The sequence below is a fragment of the Morone saxatilis genome, unplaced genomic scaffold (genome assembly GCF_004916995.1).
Source record: "Morone saxatilis isolate NCDOM2014 unplaced genomic scaffold, NCSU_SB_2.0 Contig8, whole genome shotgun sequence".
Lineage (NCBI taxonomy): Eukaryota > Metazoa > Chordata > Actinopteri > Moronidae > Morone > Morone saxatilis.
The window spans coordinates 26,188,992-26,209,955 of NW_023340257.1; positions in this window are offsets into that span (position 1 = coordinate 26,188,992).

Below are 20,964 nucleotides of genomic sequence, written 5' to 3' on the forward strand. Positions count from 1 at the left end.
CCACCTCCCAATTCCAACATCAGACACTTTGTGGACTGAGGTCATTTATTTGCACATTTCTGCTACAGTAGTGGTAGTGCTATCTTAGGGAGACCATACTTACCCATTAGTGTACTGCACCCTCATGCACACGCATATGTATGCGCATATTCATGCAGCATAGTATTTTCAAGAAGGACAATTATTTCAGCGCTTAGCACGCCTACTGAGTGCACCTTCCAACACCATGGAGGCCATGAATGCCTCATTTCCGTTGACAGGTAAAATATATGAAAGAGTAAGTCTCCTGGGGCCATTTAGAACACACTGACTTTCTCTGCGACATAACAGCTAACCGTTCTGTCAGAAAGCAGTACCTATGACATATAAGCTAGCAACAGCTTTGAGAACACTGATTAAATGACATGCATACAGACAAATTAAATTCAAACACATGGTGCATTGTTTATGGTACTATATTTGGATAGGAGTGGAACAGAATATGATAAATGTCTGCGTAAGCACTAAAAACAAGTATAATATTATAATTATTTTATTTGTGGTGAAAACTGTTTCAATTTGGTAGTGAATGTTGAAAACTGGGACATTTTAGTGTTTTTACAGACTCTGGACACCTACTTTGAAACCAAAACAATCCCAGAAACTGGGACACGATACAGTTTGGCTTCATAATTTAATCTAAATATTTCTGAGAACTTAAGTGCATTTGAGAGTTTCTTTGCATTTTACAGACCAATAAAAAGATTTGCAATTGATGAGCTTCACAGACATTTTCAGCCCAAACCTAGTGTGTGCCTCATGTCTATTCAAATTGACTGTACACTGAGAGAATGTTGCAATTCTTATGTTTGGAGGTTTTTCTTCCTCTCTTTTACGTAGTGTAGGAATAAAATGATGATAAGTTCGATGATCTTTGAGGTTTATACAATTTTACATTTATACAGGGAGAGGACGTGTTGGCATCACAAGAGAAAAGGTGGGATTGATGCAACACTAATTCATTTTAGTCTCTGAACCAGGTTTCTCCACTGTGGGAGAAAGTCCAGGGAGGTCATACATGGCTTTCAGTACAGTGTCAGCAGCTTCAGCACTACAGGCTCACATAAACAGGAAGTGACTATGCAGAAGGATATCTAGGATTTCAGATTAAAAGGTGGGTGGGTAGTGGGATGTAAAGTTGAATTAAGCCCACATCACCTCCAGAGGGCTCAACTGAAAGTTCTGGCATCAGAACCGCCCACCTCCACATCCACTCTCATTAGAATGAGAGAAAATGGAGTGGGCACCTCTGGATGTATTGTGTTCATCTCCGTCAGGACCCCTCTCATCACTGACACACTGATTTAATGCCCTCTTGGAGACAAGGATGTGTTTGTTCTGTGGCCAGCAGGTCTGCAGAGTCTCTCTCTGCCTCTCCTTTAAATGACACTAATCACTAATTTTATCATGGATATGTTTGTCTGTTCCTGTCATCTGTATAAACCGATTATTATTATTATCTCATCAGGTATAAAATGAATGAAAACTTTTTAAAGATTCTGTATCAAGAATATTCCTTAAATGGATGTAAATTAGTAATGAAAGTAGTGATGGAAGATTACGGCTTAAACCTTGAATCCTTAATTATGAACATGTTAGCATTCTGATGTTAGCAAAGCACCATTGTGCTAATGTACAAATTGACAGAACTGCTAGCATGGCTGCAGACTCACATAGAGGCTCATGATGAACACTTGCTCAGTCTGAGAATTAGCCTTGTTTTTCTGTGTATTTTATGTCAGCCAATCCTGTACATTAGAATCAAACCAATAAAGAGATTTGCACAGAATCCCAGAGAATGTTTTGAGACAGAAAACAATCCTGTAAATATTTAAAGCTCAGATGCAGCTTTGAAACACAGATGGAAACAGACATGAAGGAAGGGTAGAGTTAAGTAATCAATGAGCTTTGCATTGTACCTCAGTCTGGATGGAGACCATGAGCTACATACTGAAATGTTAAATATGAACAGGCATTTACATGTACACCCACACACACAAACACACTGCTGCTGGCTCCTATGGGGTCTGTCAGCTCTTCAGGAAATGATGCTCCTCATAAATAAGAAAATCATGAGCTCCTATAAATCTGCACATAAAGTGGGTTTTATAGAAGGGCGGACCTCTGCAGGCGGACTGCAGTCACACACAAGCACGCGTGGGGACTCCTGCACGCAAATGCACAGATTAATACATATGCACACACACACACACACACACACACACACACATTGAAGGTCTCTGTCTATTTCCATTTGTTTGGATTCATTATGTTTGTACCCTACTGCATCAAATTTATAATGTATTGTTATTTATTTTAAAATCATTTGAAGGAAATTCTCTGCAGTCCTCATTTTAATGAGTCAGCAGATCGCTGCCATTTTCCCCTCGTGAAATATGTATGTATGTTTCTTACTGTGCAGACCTTTAAGGGAACGGAGACAACTGGAGGGTTCAAATTGTATGTTTGCTGCGTTGCATAATCAATCTTAGTATAACCTTGAGTAGAAGTCTACAGACAGTTGGGCGACAAGATTTAATACAAATACGTTCTCTTCATAAATTACCCGAGTTAACTTGCCATCCATTAGAAGTCGTTTCCATGCTTACTACACTAGTTACTACGCTTTAGTGTACACTAAACACTAAACACTTCCTAGTGTGACTGGATACTCCAAACTCCAATCCTTAAGATTTCAGGCCTGGTTGATTTGGTGACACTTGTGGTAACTGGTGGTATCGACATTTTTTACTACTATTGTTTGAAATCACACCTTTGACAAAACATGCCCATTTGGATATTTTGAACCTACATTTTCACATAACCCCACTTCAACATATCCAAACTAATGCTTTAACAAGAAAGTCAATTCATTCATTACATTTCCTGTTGCTGCTTCATAATAAATGTGGTCTGGTTGTTTGCCAGTTGAATGCTTTAACGTGAAGCAGCAGCAGCAGATGGAAATGCTCATTTTGCATTAGCAGCAGCTTAATACAGCTCTGATACCACTGTAGTGAGCATTAAGGTAACAGAGAGGCTTCAAGCAATGCGATAAAATCACAACTGTAACATTAAAAGAACAAGAATGCATAATTTCCTGTGAATCTCACTGGAGTTTTTTCATGGGGCAGTAATCTCAGTCAGTGAAATGAAGAAGGCTGTGCCAAGCTGTCAGGCTTCCTGGGCACATTCTAGGTGGAATATTAGATCATGAACACTGTTGCAGGAACTGGTCAATGAAGCATACCTGCTCACCTCTTTGTTTGTCCCGTTTTCTGAACTTCATTTATCTCCGGAAAAGGTTTTTGCTGAGTGTGCAACTCTGGTTCAGCAGCACCGCTCTGCTTCACCTTCACACGGCTCCACACATTCACACCTGCTGCACAACACAGCCACGATATAGGGTAACAGAGGAGGGTGATGATGAATGCAAGTGCCTTGCAAAAGTGTATCCTGGTGGTAGAGAACACAAAATGCTATTAACATCCTGGGATGCAAGCAGCTCTGTGAGGCTGTATTGATCACTGTAAAGAAAACCAAACTGTTAAATAGATAAAGATTTGATCAAACAGGAATTTTGACCAGATGGCAACTGTTGCTGATGGTTTGTTGCACAGAACTCTTTGGGAAGTTGTAATTGGAACTGGAAAAGGGCAGGCACTTACTTAAAATACTCTGCAGGTGATTGGATGAAGTCTATCACAGTCCATCGCTGGCAAACTTCAACCAATCAGATCAACAAACCATTTAACGTAGTCAAACACCATAGCCAGCTGGGAAAAGAGCATGAACATCTTTTCCATTGAGAAAAGCCGTCAGTGCCATTCTTTGCTCTTCTTCCAATGAAGAAATCTCCTGTCTGATATAACTAGCAGCTTCTATGCGAACGTCTTTAGCAGCCGTCATTGTTGTTGTTGTTGCTGGTCCTGTATGATTGTATCACGGACCACAACGACAATCCATCCAACACACTGAACCACAAATGTCAACCTGCTGCTGATGCTACATGGAAGGGGAAGGGATCACCAAAGTTATTAGAAGTTATTCTCTGGGGACCATGACTGTCTGGACAAAATTTCATGGCAGTCCATTCAACTATTGGACGGTCCATATCAAAATTCGTTGGAGTTATTTCATGTCCTGGACCAAGCGAGATGGAAGTAGACTGACTGACCAGAGCAGATGACGTAGTTACCATCACATTTAACTGGGGACAAACAAATGTAAGACTGGAGAGTGAGCTCAGATATTTATTCTGTTACATGATAAAATATAGCTATTTTTTAGAGTATTGCGTTTAGGATGAGGCGGTGGCATGGTGATATAGCTGTGGGTGATTATATTCTCGTATTTTAGTACGTTATGATATATAATGAGTAGTAGTAGTAGTATTGTAATATACTAATATAAATTATATACTTAAATACTCATAAAATGAGTTGTTATTACCATATATTTGGACATATACCAAGCATTAAGACAAGGACAACCATTGCAAGATGACGAAGGAGCTTTCGTATTTTGGAAAAATAGGTGAGCCTGCTGGGCTTCACAGGTTCTGTAAAACATTTCAAAACCCTCGTGTCCTAAGACCTCAAATTCTGGTAGTGGAAAAATACCCTATTTTTTAACAAGGGCCTCGGGAAGAGCCACAGAGGATGGATTCCTCTCCCCAGGCAGACATTGCAATAAATAGTACTGCAGATACCAGAACAGTAATGGCAACATTCTGGTTCCTGGAGGTTTTAGTTATTTAAGAATGGTGAGATCTACAGGTTTGTGTCAGTGAGACATAGAACCTCAACCATAAAGCCATGGAGACCTGTAAAAGAAATCCACCAAAAAGAATCACAATATTTTCAAATTTATAAAAGAATATACAGACTTGATTGTAAAACACACGAAGTGAGATGCGCATGGCACTGCATCAAAGGAGGAACACAATAGGGGTAGGGAATGACCTCAGCTGCATCAAGCCTACAAAACGGAACTGATATCTCTCCAGAGAATAACAGTATAGATTACTTTTTAGGCGCCATATGGAAATAACATGATCCCTGGATTCGACAGTGTTCCATGATTCAACCTTCTGGGTCCCCATGGGGCCAGCGTTCCCACCCACCAACCTCCATCACAGAAAGGCCCTCTGGTCATCTTGTTGTATATGCAACAGCATCTCACAGCTACTACTTAACCTTATGCGTTGTCTAAAGAAGGACAACCAACCTGCAGTGAGCTGTAATAATATCAGCTGCAGCACAGGGGCCCATTTCACCAAATTTGCAACATGCAAGCTGCGATTTGCGTAATGAGATAATTTCTTTCCTGTAAATCTTGACACTTTTCATTAGTCAAAACAAACACCATATCTCCATTATATGAGCGTCTGCAAGTCCCTGTCGGATTCACAAATTAGTATCTATTGTTCTCATGTGCTGAATATTTCAGAATGTCTGCCATCACACTTTTGATATTATTTGTGGACCACATAATTGTGGATTGACAATGCAACTGCATTTAGACTGTGTTCAATGTAGTCACATTGATGTATCCTGGTGACCTCTGGAGGTGGTCTCGGACCTTGGGTGAATTTACATTTGTACTTTCATGTGGTCAAGCACTATACATGGTTTACAATCTGATCACCCAAAATGCATTTCAATGCAAGGTGTAAAGGGGGTCTTAGAGACAAATGTCTTCAAGAGACAGAATCATTGTTTTTAAACTGTGTAAAATGATTATATATAATTCATTAGGCCTACATTTTCTCCAGTAGTATCCTCTGGAGTCATTAAATCTCTCCTAGTTAGCTAAGTAGCTGTGCTGCTGTTTCTGCAAATCATTGGGCTTAAGAGCCTCATTTCCTCTGTGTGAGACAATCTTTTTAGGTCAATGCTACCTCCATCTCACTAGGAAAACAAAGCTCTTCATATCACTACATGGCTTCTTTTCTTCACATACAGCCATGCAAATGCATTCAGAAGCACATGCACTCATTTAGCAGCATGCACAGAGCGCACGAGCTGCAACACACATAATACACGGAAATACACACACATAAACGCACACAAATACACATAGAGCACATTCTGTTCTGTTCTCCATCCTCTCAGTCAGCCGAGCAGCTGCAGACACAAAACACTCTCTTTCCCTCCTACTCTCTCTCTCTCTCTCTTTTCCTCACTCTTTCCCCGCTCTCTCTTTCTCGTACACCATCTCATCGCCTCTTCTTCTGTCTCCCTCTGTCCTCCTCCTCTCCTTCCTTTCTTCATCTCTCCTGCCTGTCAGTTGAGCAGTAGCGTGAAGCAGCGATCAACGCCCACGCTCTCGGTCCTTTTTTATTGCTTCGTAGAGTGGAGGGAGAGAGTGGCGCAGATAATAAAGGGAGAGCGAGAGAGGATGAGAGGGAAGAAGAGCACAAATATCGCCAGCAGGCACTAATTACATAGACAAGGTTTGACAGCAGACACAAACCATACAACATCCACATATGGAAGATAAATAGATACATTGATAGATATCTGGATAGACTATATGCCCAAAACTATATTTCTGTTTACATATATTCCAATTAAAGTCTGTCTCAACATGTTACTCATATACCATATAAACCTTAAAAGAGCACTAGCAGTCATTTTCATTATCAGATAATGTCCAATTATTTTTTTCCCAATTAATTTATCACTGATTTTGTCTCTAAAATGTCAGAAGAAAATGGCCATCAAAATCCAAGGGAAGGTGGTGACACAGGTAACACACAATAAGAACATGTTCACTTTACAATCATATAAAACTGAGAAACAACCATCCCGTCTTTTTACACTGGCTGTGAAGCACTCCCTCTGTCAGGTGTCTCCTGTTAAAAATAATTGTGTGTACAAATGCATTCTAAAGTTTAGAAGAAGCTAATGAGACTTCAGCAGTTACACAAATCGAGTGGGTATCTTCCAAAGCGACAGTCTTTTCAAGACAAAATTCCCCCTGTGTGTTTCAGACAGCGACTCCTTGCTGAGCTGCGGTGGAGGGATATGTGGGTTTGCTGCCAGGACACAACACAGAAATAAATCTACATCGATTTGGCTAACTCAGTGGGAGAACTTGGCTTGACTGCACAGCGCCCTGACTTCAACCCCATCCAAAACTTTTGGAGTGAAATGTAACACCAACTGTGAGCCGCACCGTATCTCCCAACAAATCACTGCAGCCAGGTTCCACAACCTGGTGGAAATAAGCCTCAAACAGAAGAGAGGAGGCAGTTAAAGCAGCCGATTTATGCCCATGGTTAAGGAATGTCTGCAATCGCATATGTATGTGTACATGTGTATTGTACATGTTTATAGGCATACAGTGTACTGACCAAGCAGCAGTATTTGATTACTTGGGACTAAGAGCGGGTTGATCCAGGCGGATAAAATCATGGAAAATCATTTTTAACACTGAAGGCTGGTTTGGGTGAAAGTGTGAAACACAATATTGTATAATTGCATATTGATTTCACATACATCTATCGAGGCGAACACAACATGCTTACTTTCAAAGCAGAATTAACTGATTTTTTTGGCCACTTAGTGTCCTGGAAAAAGACTGTAAACACAACACTGACACATGTTAGCAACAGCTGCCTATTTTCATATCCAGCAAACAAGTACAAACCGTCTGGATTCATTTGGAATTTATGTAATGTAAAGTCCTGTGTTTTGGTCCACATCAACTCCTGATGGAAATATTTAGCTCTTTAGTTAATAGATGCTCCAGCTAGTTGCTAATTTTATCTGTCTGCTATTAAGTGTTGGGCAGGTAGTCAGGGCTTTGTCGCTAAAAACTGAAGAAAACAGTGAAGTTGTCGTGTAAACTGTGGCATTTTGAGGGTGTTGCTAAGGGAGTGTATTCTGATTCTGATTTATTTTAAGCCTATTGTGTCCTTTTTTATAATAAATAAACTATCAATACATTTGTCTGAAAACTCCACATTGGGTTCCAGTCCCAAGTTTGAGAAACACTGGTGTAGCTGCTTTGGGAGGAGAGAAGTGTCCTTTACTGTAACATATGTGACATTGAGAGGAAGCAAAATGTAGCATAAAATATGTACAGATATGCAGCACTCACCACACTCTAGGCTGCAAAACAGGTCAAGTGTCTTTTGTTAACTTGTTAAAAGACACAGAGATCCAAGGGGAATGCAAAGATCCTCTGCGTGGTTTCACAGAAGTGAAGTCTTTGGATAAAAGCTGATGTAATATGAGTCAGAGAGAGATGTATGTGCTGAAGACCACGCGGAGGGCGGCAAATGATGAGAGAGACACAGACAGAAGGACTGACATGACTCTGACCTTCCCGCTGGGACGTAGAACCAGGGACAGCATCACCCATCTGAATCCAACAGTACTAAAAGGTTGACAGGCTTTTAGTGTGTAAAAAAAAAAAGGACACTGTTGAAGCTGGCTGTTACAATATATAGAGCCTACGATGCACAGCCACAGATACAGTGAATGGAAAATTCTACAAGCAAACAAATGGCAGATGATGTTGATTTGTTTATTGTGCATATAATTGTCTTTAAAGTGTCAATGTAATTCAGGAGATCTAGTTGAATCAGTGAATGCAACAAAGGAAATTTGAGAAATGGTTCAATATATAGGGTGAGCATAAGAACGCCAATTGAACATACACATAACACACACCTTAAAAAAAGACACTTAAAGGACCAGTGTGCAGAATTTCCTTGAAATACTAAATTTCCATAGAACTGTTCATGGAAGTGAAAAGTGCCAATATCCAAGTTTAGACAATGACATTTCTCTGCAAGGATTCAAGAGGGGAACAGTCCTCTTCAAGGATGTAACGGAAGGAAAGTGTGAATTTAAGACGAGACCGACAAAAGCATTTACATTTCAGACATTTCCAGATGGAGTGATGTTTGTCAGAATGTACCACTGGTGAACTCATCTGTGAACTGATCCCCATATCCCCTGGCAGATTACAGGCTTCAGTGGTCCATGCCAACCATTGAGGTTGAGTGGTAGAGTCTCGCTCTAGCTACGTTCTCATCACTTGATAGGTCAAGTCCAAACAAAGGATCTCTGCATTCACTAATACTCTCATACAGAGTGATTCCGGCTTCACCAAGAGGTTAAACATCAGCATTTTCCTCAAGGACTCTCTGAACGGACACGCTGATCGTCATGTTGGTTGCTACCCGAATATTTGGAAAAATAAATTACACATGGAAAGGTTTTTGTGCCTCTTGTCTGTGGCTTTAGCATGAATTGTGAGTCTGTAACTACAAGGCAGCAATTGCTTTAAAATGGTATCTTTTTTCAGTTTTCAGTTAACCATGAAAGGGCAGCTAATGGCATGTGATAATAAGAAATTGTCTTCTACTGAAATTGTTGGTGCAGGGGTGCATCTTATAGTCATGGTAGATGTTCTTCCCGCAGGCAGCATTTTAACCTGCTCATGCACAGAAAAGGCTTGAAAAAGTGAGGAATAATGACCATTATTTAGCTATGCTTTTAATTCATTTTAGAAATTATATGGAAATGTTATATTGATGATGAGCTGTGTGTCAGTAAAACATTTACAGACACTCTGGATGTTACGTAACTGCACACACTGTGGCTGTAATGGCAAAACTATGAATAGAACATAGAAATAGAATAGAATTGAACATGCAACACAAGGAAACTGTGGTTTATTACAACTTTATTGTTGTAGCTCCTGCTATCATTTTTCATAAACTAAAGCAATAGCTGACATTTTGGAACATCAACAGCACTAATAGTAGGTTGTACAGACGCGAGAACATGAGCAGTACAGTACAGTACAGTATATAGGTGGTGAACAAGCCAACATTTTTGCCAGATCAGATACCACTTTAGTTATTATCATATTGGATAGAACAGATGGTTGGAACTACGAAAATAAATCACACTGTAGTAAGCTGTTGTTTCCCTTTGAGTTGCATTGGAGTGAAGTTTGACATTGACTCCAGTCCAGTTGCATATTTAGTATTATTGTTAACTTGACCGCAGAAACTAAAGAAAGAAATGTGGGAAAATATGGGGGAAAGGATGAACCGCATTATTTAAAGAAAGTCCCTTGTCAGTGATTTTCTTATGCTTACACTGTGTTGTGCATTATGACAGACACACTGCTCATCTGATTCTCCATCTCCTATGAGCCCATAGCCAGACTTTGCACTACACAGTCCCTCTCTTTGTCCTTTCCTCTCACCTATGTGCTATTAGTCAAATGTATGAATTTGCCAACTACTCATTTGGACATTAGCACTAATTGGTTTAAATGATCTTAATAACTCTCCTTTTTGTAATTCACTAATGGACATCTTTTTCTTTGTGGAGAGAGCAGCTCTCATTATTCCATAAAGGAGGTCAGTTCATTTGGATTGCAGGTGATTTTTATCCATGAGTCTCTCTCTCCCTCTATAATGTGTAATTGTCACCCTACCAGGCACTAATGAACAGGGAGTATGTTTTAAGTGTATGCCAGAGAGTGTTAATGTGTTCATGTGAGACAGATCACAAGTTCTATAAATGTGTGTGTTTGTGTGTGCGCAGTCAAAAGGAAAAATGAGCAATTGAGGCTGCAGCGATTTTCTCTTTAACAGTGTCATGTCAGTGCAGACGCAGCTCTGTCTGCAGGATTAGCACTCATTAATTGGATAACAGAAGCTAATTAAGCTATTAATCATTAGCTTATGTAGACACTCTGCTCACCTCCTCCAGCTCCCTTCCTCTGTTGGCTCTGGCTTTTCTTCGCTGCTGTGTGTCAAGAGCCATGTACATCTACAAAGGTTCACAGTCAAAGATCTCCACCTTTCCCTCACTTCCTCTCTCATCCGGCTCTCATGCCTTTGCAGACCTCTCCTCCCTGTCACAGCCCCGTCTCTCTCCTCATTCCCCGTCTGCCTCTTTACTATCAGCTGAACAATAGTCAAAAATGCCAAAAAAAAGAAAGAAAGACATGATAAGACATGACAAAATCATCAGATCTTCTCATTTTCAGCTCCTATCATTACCAGTTTAAATTTGACAGGGTGGTTGACAGCGATTGCATCATATCTTACTTCTGCCCTGATACTGTGAAAATCTGTCACATACAGACATTTTGGTGAGTTGTGTTAGTTGTTTAAGATGTTGCTGCATGTTTAGTTTGGTTAGGTGGTGTTTTGTACTCAGATATGGCAATAAAACTGCCACCCTGCATGTCTCATTAAGCCACTTGTTGGACTGCCTGCATGGATTTGTTTTAGAGAGTTTGCACTCAATTGGATTTATTCTTATTTTTCAGACATGTTACATAAATGCAATGGCATTTATGTGATTCTGTCAGTTTGTTGTTTTACTTCACCTTTCTCCCGGCGACTGAACAACCATGATTACTAAGCAGTCTGACTGCATATATATAAATAAATATATATGTGTATGTGTGTGTAAACAAGTGAAGGGAGAAATGTATTTGTTGGGTTGGAGGGGAAAGCCTTCAGGTGAGCTCTGTGCTGCAGTCTCCTTTTCCTGTTTACAGGGTGTGAAATTACCACCAGCCCGTTCTGATAAAGTCTGACCACAGAGAAGAAGTCTGACTGTTGTAACATAAAGTCAGCAATGGTTTACATCAGCAGCACGTCAACAACATCCAAGAGCCAGTGTTTGGTTTTGATTTGTCTGTTCTGTAAAAACATGGCTCAACGGAAGGCGACCTGCAGCGTCTGCAGATAAAAACAGGTCATTCTAAGGTCAAAAAATGTCATTAGTGATTATATACTAATGAAAACATACCTATAAATATTGTATTCCATGTCTGCCAATAGATCCTCCTAAATGTTAAAAACTGAACCTTTAAATCACAAGATTTCTGTTTCAGTTGAGATGTAACATGTGGAATGCCCCATTGTTCAATACTGGGAACAATCTTATTAGCCACAGTAGCAGTGTGACTAATGTGACTAGGGATGGCAAGAATGGTTGGTTGAAATATCTCAACAACTATTGGATGGACTGCCATGAGATTAGTTTATGAAATTCGTGTTTCCCGGCAAGATGAATTGTAATACTTTGGTGATCCCTCAACTTATATTGTTGTGCTGTATTTTCCTATTTTGTAGCGTGATGATTAAATTGGACCTCGTCTACTTTTTCAAATTCTGGTATTCAGTTTCTGTAATTATTTTGGTACTTCTAATCACGTGTCCATTACTGCATCCTTTACTTCTATCAGTGTACACAGCAGGGACATAAAAGATAAGTGACATAAAGGAGTTGTATTGATCATGATCATCATGTTTCTGTGGCTGGCATTGCAAGGCCACTCGTCTTATTATCTACTCTCTTCTGCTGATGACATGAGTTCCTATGTTTTTTTTCTGTTCCTCTATCCTGTCCTGCAGACGAGTACATAAAGACTAAACTACGAGTTCTGCTGAGCAGTTCAGAGGTCTTTAACCACAGCTGTGCATCAGGTTTCCTTTGCTCTGAACCCTTTCTGGTGCGCTGAGGTTCTTTATTCTTCATTACCTCTTCAATCAAGTGGAAAAAATACCTCTTCCCTTCTGAGAGCAAAGGTGGGAGGGATTGGTCTGAGATGGTGAAACTTTGCAACACTTTCTTTGTCACACTCCTCTGTCCACAGTAAACAATGATGAAAGAAAAGCAGCGCTTTAAGGGACAGTTCCCAGTGGGCACACAGCCTGACTTATTTTGGCCAGTTCTCCTTTGAAAAGAGCTTCTTAATCTCAGTGGAGCCCACTGGCTAAATAAGTAAATAAATGTCATTTCTCTTATCTGTCCTCTTTTCTTCTCCCCAGTCCTCTGAATCACAATGTATGTGTACTCTATTTTCACTTTTCTTCAACTCCATTGTTATGATTCTCATACCTTATCCTATTTCTTTTCTTCTTAATGAGAATTCATGTGCTGTCAGAGTAAACTTATACAATTATTTCCCACTGTGGAGTAACATTTGGAGTTTCCCCATAGGGCACAGGAGTCAGCCGAAAACAGATTTTAGAAGAAGAAGAAAAAGGCCAAGGACAACCAGTCTGACTCAGATGACAGTAATGGGAAAGTAAAGCCGGGTTCACTCTTGGTCTAATGATCATGATGGATAGGTAGATACAGCAGCAGAATTTATTGTATTTTTTTGACAACATCGGTGTGCTGTGTATGTGTAAAGGTTAGATGTGTGTGTGAGAGTTTTTTCTTTGATCTTCCAGACAATTATATAAAAACTGTAGCCATTGTGTTGGTGCAGGACTGCGAAGCACCATTTTAGGAGGTCCAGGACTGAGCTGGACCAGATCATGAAGCTTTTTTTTCTTACTGGCCTGTTTTACAGATGTCTTTGAGACTGGTGATCTCTGAGTGAAATTGTTTTAGAACTGCTGGAGATTTTTTGTTGCAGTACTGAAAAACTATGAACTTTTTTTGTTTTGTTTTGTTTTTGTTTTCCAGTCTAGAATGACCCAGAAAGGGCAGGGAGGTTGGAGTAAACGGTGGGCTAATTAGCATGCTAACACGCTAAACTAAGTTGGTGAACATGGTAAACATGGTTGACATTAGCATGTTATCATTGTCAGTTTAGGCATGTTAGCATGCTGATGTTAGGTCAGAAGCACTGATGTACCTTTGTGCAGCCTCACATAGTTGCTTGCACGGTTGTAGACTCAGTCTTGCTGCTGTGAGGAGTTTTTAAATGGGATTTCTAGGAGACAGGGGGACTCTGGCACACCACAGGGCTATGGAAAGTAAACCCAAGCTGTTTCCTAGATACAAAGGTTGAATAAAATTGTCTCTAGAGATAAAAAAACTGACATATAAAGGTTCAGTGTCCTTACTGTTCAGACTAGCCATTATTCATCGCTTTCATGTCTCTATGACCATGCTGACCAAGGAAGACAAACAGCTTTGTCTAAGTTTTATAAACAATGACATCAAATTAAATGACACTACTAGTATATATCTGCACGTCATAGTCAATAAGCTACACATCATACTTTACAATACTACAATGCACCTTTTTTCCAAGGCATTCTACAGTGTTTTTATGTGTTTTACCTACTGTATTTTAAGTGGTATCACTGATAACTGACAATTTTATGTTATGTTATGTATGTTGTTGTTATATGTTGCTTATCGTAAACTTGAGTTTCAAGTCTACAAGCCATGCCTTGAAAGTAGGGAAACACATTCCAAAGCAGTAATGCATGTGCTGGAAAAGATAATATCAGTATTGACATCTGATGTGAATATGCTGTCAGATATTTATAAGTTTCCAGAGTCTCCACTGCCTGTCCATTGTTGATGGAGCTTTGGGGGACAGGTGGAATATGCCTGAAATCAGTGCACATGTTCTTTGTTTATGACATGTTTAGCTGTAGGAACGCCTTGTCACATCAGTCAGTGTCACCCACAACAGGACCTTGACAAATTCCATTTTCGTCTCAATGACTGACAGTGACTGCCACCTCACTCAACACGCAACACTCCTACTCTGAATTTCACCCCACTTGACTAAACTTTGGTTCTAAAACGTGGTTTTGAAAAGAAGCCATTGCTTTTTGATCTTAACTGAGGGCTGAATTAATTGTATGCTTCATTGCTGCTGCACTGGAACTGTCAATGTCCTCATTCAGCAGTTAAGCACACCTGACACAAATGGCCATTTGTCAAGTGTGAAATGACCCATGGCAATGTGGTGTCTTCATGCCAGCCCGTTTTTATCCCAGACTGTCAAATACAGATGCTTTGTCACACACTCTTGGTGTCTCATACAGATGCACAACCCTTTACCCTTTAGCGTATGCCAGAAGAGAGAGAGAGAGAGAGAGAGAGGGGGAGATAAAGGGTCACAGCAACAACAATAGCAACTACACTACACTAATAGAAATGACTGAAGAAGATGATGACAACGACAACAATAGCCACGAAAATGGGGGATGATTAATAATAATAGTAATAATAATAATAATTGTAATAATAAATATAGGAATATTAGCAGTGGGGGTCAAGCAGGACCACGTCAGCAGGCACCACCAAGGATCTATGAGAACCTGCAGGGACGAGAAAAAGAGAACACGTTTTTCATTAGTCCCTTTCAAAAACCATAGAGGCATTTCTGATCAGGGCAACTCCAACTTCTTTAAGATTTTAACCCTATAGTTGGAGCTACCAAGTAATTTCAGACTTATCAGACGTACAATTACCAATCACATTATGTCTTCATCAGTTTATATTTAACATGAGACCAAAAATGTACATGTATAGACTCTATAGACCAATTCAACCAAGATGTGGATCCCCAACCCTATCTCCTTGAAATTACATTTGAAAATGATTTAATTATCTTCTTAATTATCTGTATATATTATATTATTTTCATTACTTGTCAGTTACGTAAATTAACAACATTTCTGTGAGGTAATAGAAAATGTAATTTGTTTTGTTGGATTTCAATACAATTTGTTGGAGACAAGGCAGGATTTCCAGGTTGAGCCCATCAGTTACATCAATGTGTACTCATCATTTACAGCATTTACAACACAAAACACAGAGATATCACTTCCATATCTATCACTGGGGTGAAATGTTTAACTTCTTTAAAGAAATATATAGGGATGTAGCTATATAATTAAGGCTACATCTTACTATTTACAACTTCTGAACATATGGTACAATCGGGATAGACCTTTACGAGACCATGAGCTGTATAGATTGGTCTTTTAAGTTCTTTGGTTCAAAGAAAAGAAGAATTCTGGCATCAGGTGAACAGCTCCTACATTTTGACTACATATTTTATTATCTGTTGAATATTTAAGTTCTGTTCTGAGTTTTGATTGAAATCTTAATTCCACACTTTCATTTAAATTGCTGTGCAGTTCTTAGTCCTCACAGTACAGTACTAGAACTTCAGAGTTCTCTAACCTTTTTTTAGTCTCTCTATCTTAGTTCTGTCAAGCTGTAAAAAGAGATCCGATAGCTGTTAAAAGTTAATGTATAAATGTAAGCGTTCCCAAATCAAAAGGTTCAGACTTCCATCCAGTCTCACTCAGGGAAGGATTCAGTCTTTGTAGGTTTTGGGCAGGCTGATTGTGCTCCATTCATTATCCTTCCAATAAGTCAGTGAGACAGGCCTAGTGGAGCGTTTGTACACGAATCAGCCACAAGTCAACTTCTATTCACTTGAGGCATTGAAAGTGAACTCCCTGACTGTGTGTGTGCCCTTGTGTACTTCTATCTCTGTGGGGACTGTGAGTTTTAGACTAGGAGTGTGGACATTTTTGAATAGTGAGGAGATTCTGGTGAGTTCTTACTTCTTTCAAGGGACGTGTGAGGTGTAAGGTTTTGAGCCGGTCTGTTTTGTAAAGTAAGGATCTTTTTGTCTGTCCATACTTATTCAGAAGACATGTTTTGGCAAATCTTTTCTTTTTGAAATCCACTACACGTCATCAGTGGTAAAACGGCTCTGCGTTGCTTGTGCCACTGTTTGCCTATGGGCAGAGAGGTGACACCCAGCTAGATGGAGGTACTACCATTGCCAGGGCACGTTGCTCAAAATTGCCACGGAGCACTGCACTCAGAGTTGTTGATGTTACTTTTACATCTGTTGCCGCTGACCTTTCAAAGCCCAGCAAATGAGATATCAGCTGTATGTGACGTAGCATAACAGCGACACATGCAAGCAGGGGAGGTGGAGAGCAGAAAAAGATGGAAGATATTTAACACTTCCCGAACTCAGCATTATAACTCAACATTAAAAACATATCAGACAATCTTGTTTGTTAAAAAATATTCAAAGTTCACTATTTGGCTTCATTGTACAGTTTTGAATATGATATAAAATATCCATAAAATATATCACTTTGTTATGGGTCATCAGTTGATAGATGATAGAAAAAGGGTCCCTTACAGAAAAAGGTTGGGAAAAGGTTGGCTAAGCATTAGTAAATGTATTTTATTAGGCTGTTAGGTAGAAGTTCAGATTTTCTTTTTGTAGAACAGTTTATTTTTGCTGCGTGCCCTGTGCTCTCGTACTATGCTGTGGGATGAGCAAAGAGCAAATCTCTTATTGTGTAAAGGCAGTATAAGAGGATGTCTTAATCAGTCACAAATTCCATAAAGGACATAGACATTAGTCCAGCCCCCGCTTCTTCAAAGGATTTATGTAGGGTGTATTGGTCAATTCTCATTTGCTTGGGGAAAGCAAGACAAAGACCACTCCTGCCTCGGCTGATCCACACCTCGTCAGTACTTTTTAGGGAATGCTTTGTGTCAATGTAGGTCACAAGAGAGGAAGTGTGTGTTTGTTTGCAATGCTAACTTTGGTAGGGTTAGAGGTTTTCTTCCTGCCGAGGCCACCCATATCAAAACACATATAGCATTGTGTATTGCTGCACTGTGTGGCACTTTTAGATAAAAGCATCTCTGGAATGGCAGGTGGTATTTCAGAGAGGGATGGGATTGTATGTATTTAGGTGCATGGGTGGTGATTTAAGGTTGTGTGTATTTTTAGGAAATCTTGAAAGGGCTCACTATGCTTGCAAATAACAATCATTAAATCACAAACACGCACACAGGATGACCTTCCAGCCATGCATGATCTCCAGACTTATTCATATTTCTAGTCTCTATTGGCATTGTTTAATGAGTTTATAATACTTCTATGACTTTTAACAGTATTTATTCTTTGCAAAGGTCAGTCATGGGGTATGTTTTTCCTCAGATGTGTTGATGTTATGCGTTGTGTGTGACATTTCGTGGAAGGGGTTCAAAAATACTTCTGTACAGCAGCTATTTACCCCCAAAAGGACAAACAAACCACAACAGCAGCCCCAAATGGAAATATCACCAAAGATTCATGAGATATATCTCTCTCCTGGGGTAAATCCCTCCCAAATTTAGAAAACCTGGGAGTTGAAGCTCTAATCTGTGATGTTGCCAAGATGTATAGCCTGAAGGTGCTGCAGTGATGATAAATAACTTGAGACTTTCATTGTGAGTGTGCAGAGTGTGTTTTTATTTACACAGTCAACCAGACTGCTATAGGCTCTGAAGCAGAAATGGAGCCTTTATTGTGAGGGAATCATGTTGGATGCTCGCCCCATCTCCTATTTTCAGTCCTATAAACCTATTTAGATGAACTTATCCTCTATAAATAATGCAGGGATGGTTTGAGTTATGATATAAAGGGTTCATAAGTTGGAACTAGTTAAAATACCATGTAATAAGGCTTTAGGAGATTAATAAGAACTTTTAATAAGAATTTGGGTTGCCAGCATCTATTGGCCACACAAATAAGCAAACAATCTGGAATCAAAACCAATGGAGCCTGACTAAAGATTGCATAACATATCTATTTTCACCATGAACCTATAGTATGAGACGCCATGTCATTTAGTCAAATCATGGCTCTGCCCCCATCCTCTAATTCTTGAAATCATCATCCCCAAGTGGAGACATTGGGAACAATGTCATACACTTTATTTACCTATCTATCTATCTATCCATCTTGTATCTATCTTTATCCTATCTATCTATCATATCTATCTATCTATCTTATCCAAATATATATATATGTATAAGTGTATACGCAAAAGTCTGTCCGAGTGCAAGAGTGTTGGAGTTTCCCCAGCGGCTGTTGCTCCTTCAAAACAAACAGGCACTAACAAATGAATTGAATTAGGTCCTCAGGCATTTATGCTCAATGTGTTATATGTTGCAGCATTCTCATAAACACCAGGGGGCGTACAAACAAAACTTTATGAAAAGAAGCAAGAAGCCTAAGAGTGTTACTCAAGCCCCCAGGAGGAGAAGCCAATTTGACACAGTGGCCAAACAGTGTAATTACAGCAATGGCATCAGTCACGTGATGCACACAGCCCAAAAGACTTTCCCATTAGCTAACATTGTGAAAGAAGCGGCTGTTAAACTGTCAACGCATTTTTTTGAACGTCTCAACCTCGGAGTTTGATCCATTTGGTCCGATAACATTTGGAAAGCCTAACAGAGCTGCACAATTAAATCATTTTATCAGCTTCCATAAACATGAAATCTGTGCGACATTTCTTTTTATTTATCTTAATGAAAGCTTATCTCATTACTTACAATATTATATTAAATAACAAGTTATGACATTTGTTAATGTATCTTTAGTGTCATTCTTACATACTGATGTATTTCCATCTATTCTAGAAAGACCTTTGACCTTTACTATCTTATTTCTGATGTTCCTTTCTAGCAGCTTTCTAGGATAATTTATCATAATATTAACCGACGCTGACAGTGGCTTTTATTCAGCCCTGAATAGTGTCTGCAGGTATTCAGGCTGCTTTCAGCACCATTAAGTTTTATCAATCAGATATGGCAGCACTGCTGGGTGCTAACCCTTTGAGGGATAACTGAAGGGGACTCAGATGAACATATTAATATTTTTATCAACCGCTCTCTTCTCTCATGAAGATTGTGGCAGCTGGACAGTAAAAACAAAAAATGTTCAGAGAGACGTTGGTGTAAAAACTAATACTTCCTGAATGATAAATGGCAATAGTTTGCAATAGTTTATTAATTTGAGTCAACATATATTTTCTAATTAAAATAAATTCTAATTTATCTATTTGAATGTATTCACAGAATTGATGTATGTATTAATGAAAAGTCATAATGCAGTTTTTATAGATGCCTCCTGGTGGAATAGGAAAAAAACACAACTCAGTTTTAATGAATCAACTTAATTATAATGACTAAATACACTTTTTTTAATTTACAGCAAAACTATATGTTAATTTTTTTTCATTAGACATATCCACTCAATACCCAGTAGCAATTATGCTCTTGAAAATCTAAATAAAATGTTAAAATAATGTTCTCTCAATGGGCCGTCACTGCCTGTCCAAGTCCCAAAAAAGTGTCTCACTAACAGTCCGCCTCATGTTGGAAAGATTTAACAGTGTTGATCTTTTGAAAACATCTTCTTAAAGGCAGTATCTTAATGAGGGTACAGCTTGTTATGCACCGGCTATAAAGGAAAGCAAGAAATCCAATGTCACAGTCCAATCTTTAGCAGCATTACATTGACTATAAATGACCTGCAGCAGCAGTTTCCTTCAAAGCTGCCATCGAATTTGACTTTCTTTCCTACAATCTGCTGCTTTGCAAACGATTGCTTCAGCATGGAGATAAGATCACACCTTAATCGCTGTGCATCATTACCGCGTCCCTTAGCCAAGGCTGAGGAATGTAATCTCTTATCTCCCTGAGAGCTGCCGAGAATCAGTAAAAGCACACAGTTTATCAAAAGAAGACATGACAAAGTTTTTATAGAAGCCTCCTGTGGGAATGTGGTGGATCTGTAAAAAAACACAACTCAGTTTTAATCTTCTGACAGACACAAGCAGCTGTTGTCTGACTTCATCTTATTTTTAAAAGAAGCCACAATCTCTTTTTGCCTGAGAGTTTTATTGTGAAATCACATATTATGTAGAAGCCACTGCATGTCCAGGGTCAGTTCACCCAAAATAAAAACAAAGAAAAAAGTAAATGGGTGACAAATTAAAGGACAAACCTCAATAAATGAGAGACACATATCAAATGCAGATACACACAGGTCCACTGCATGGTACAGTTAAGAAATAAACATCCAATCGTGCTCTGTGGCATGTATTAAAGTGCTGAGCAGGTCTGTGTTTTACAGAACACACTTATCTTAGTACTTCCTATAAATATTTATTTCTCTTGTTTCTATTTGCATTTAGTGTTTAAGTAATTTAGAAGTAACAGAAAGTGAAGTGACTTATAATATTGTATAATTAGAAATTGTATTGGGGATTACATTTTAAAAAAAAACCCACTTAAAGGTCCAGTGTGTAACATTTAGGAGGATCTATTAGCAGAAATGGAATATAATATCCAT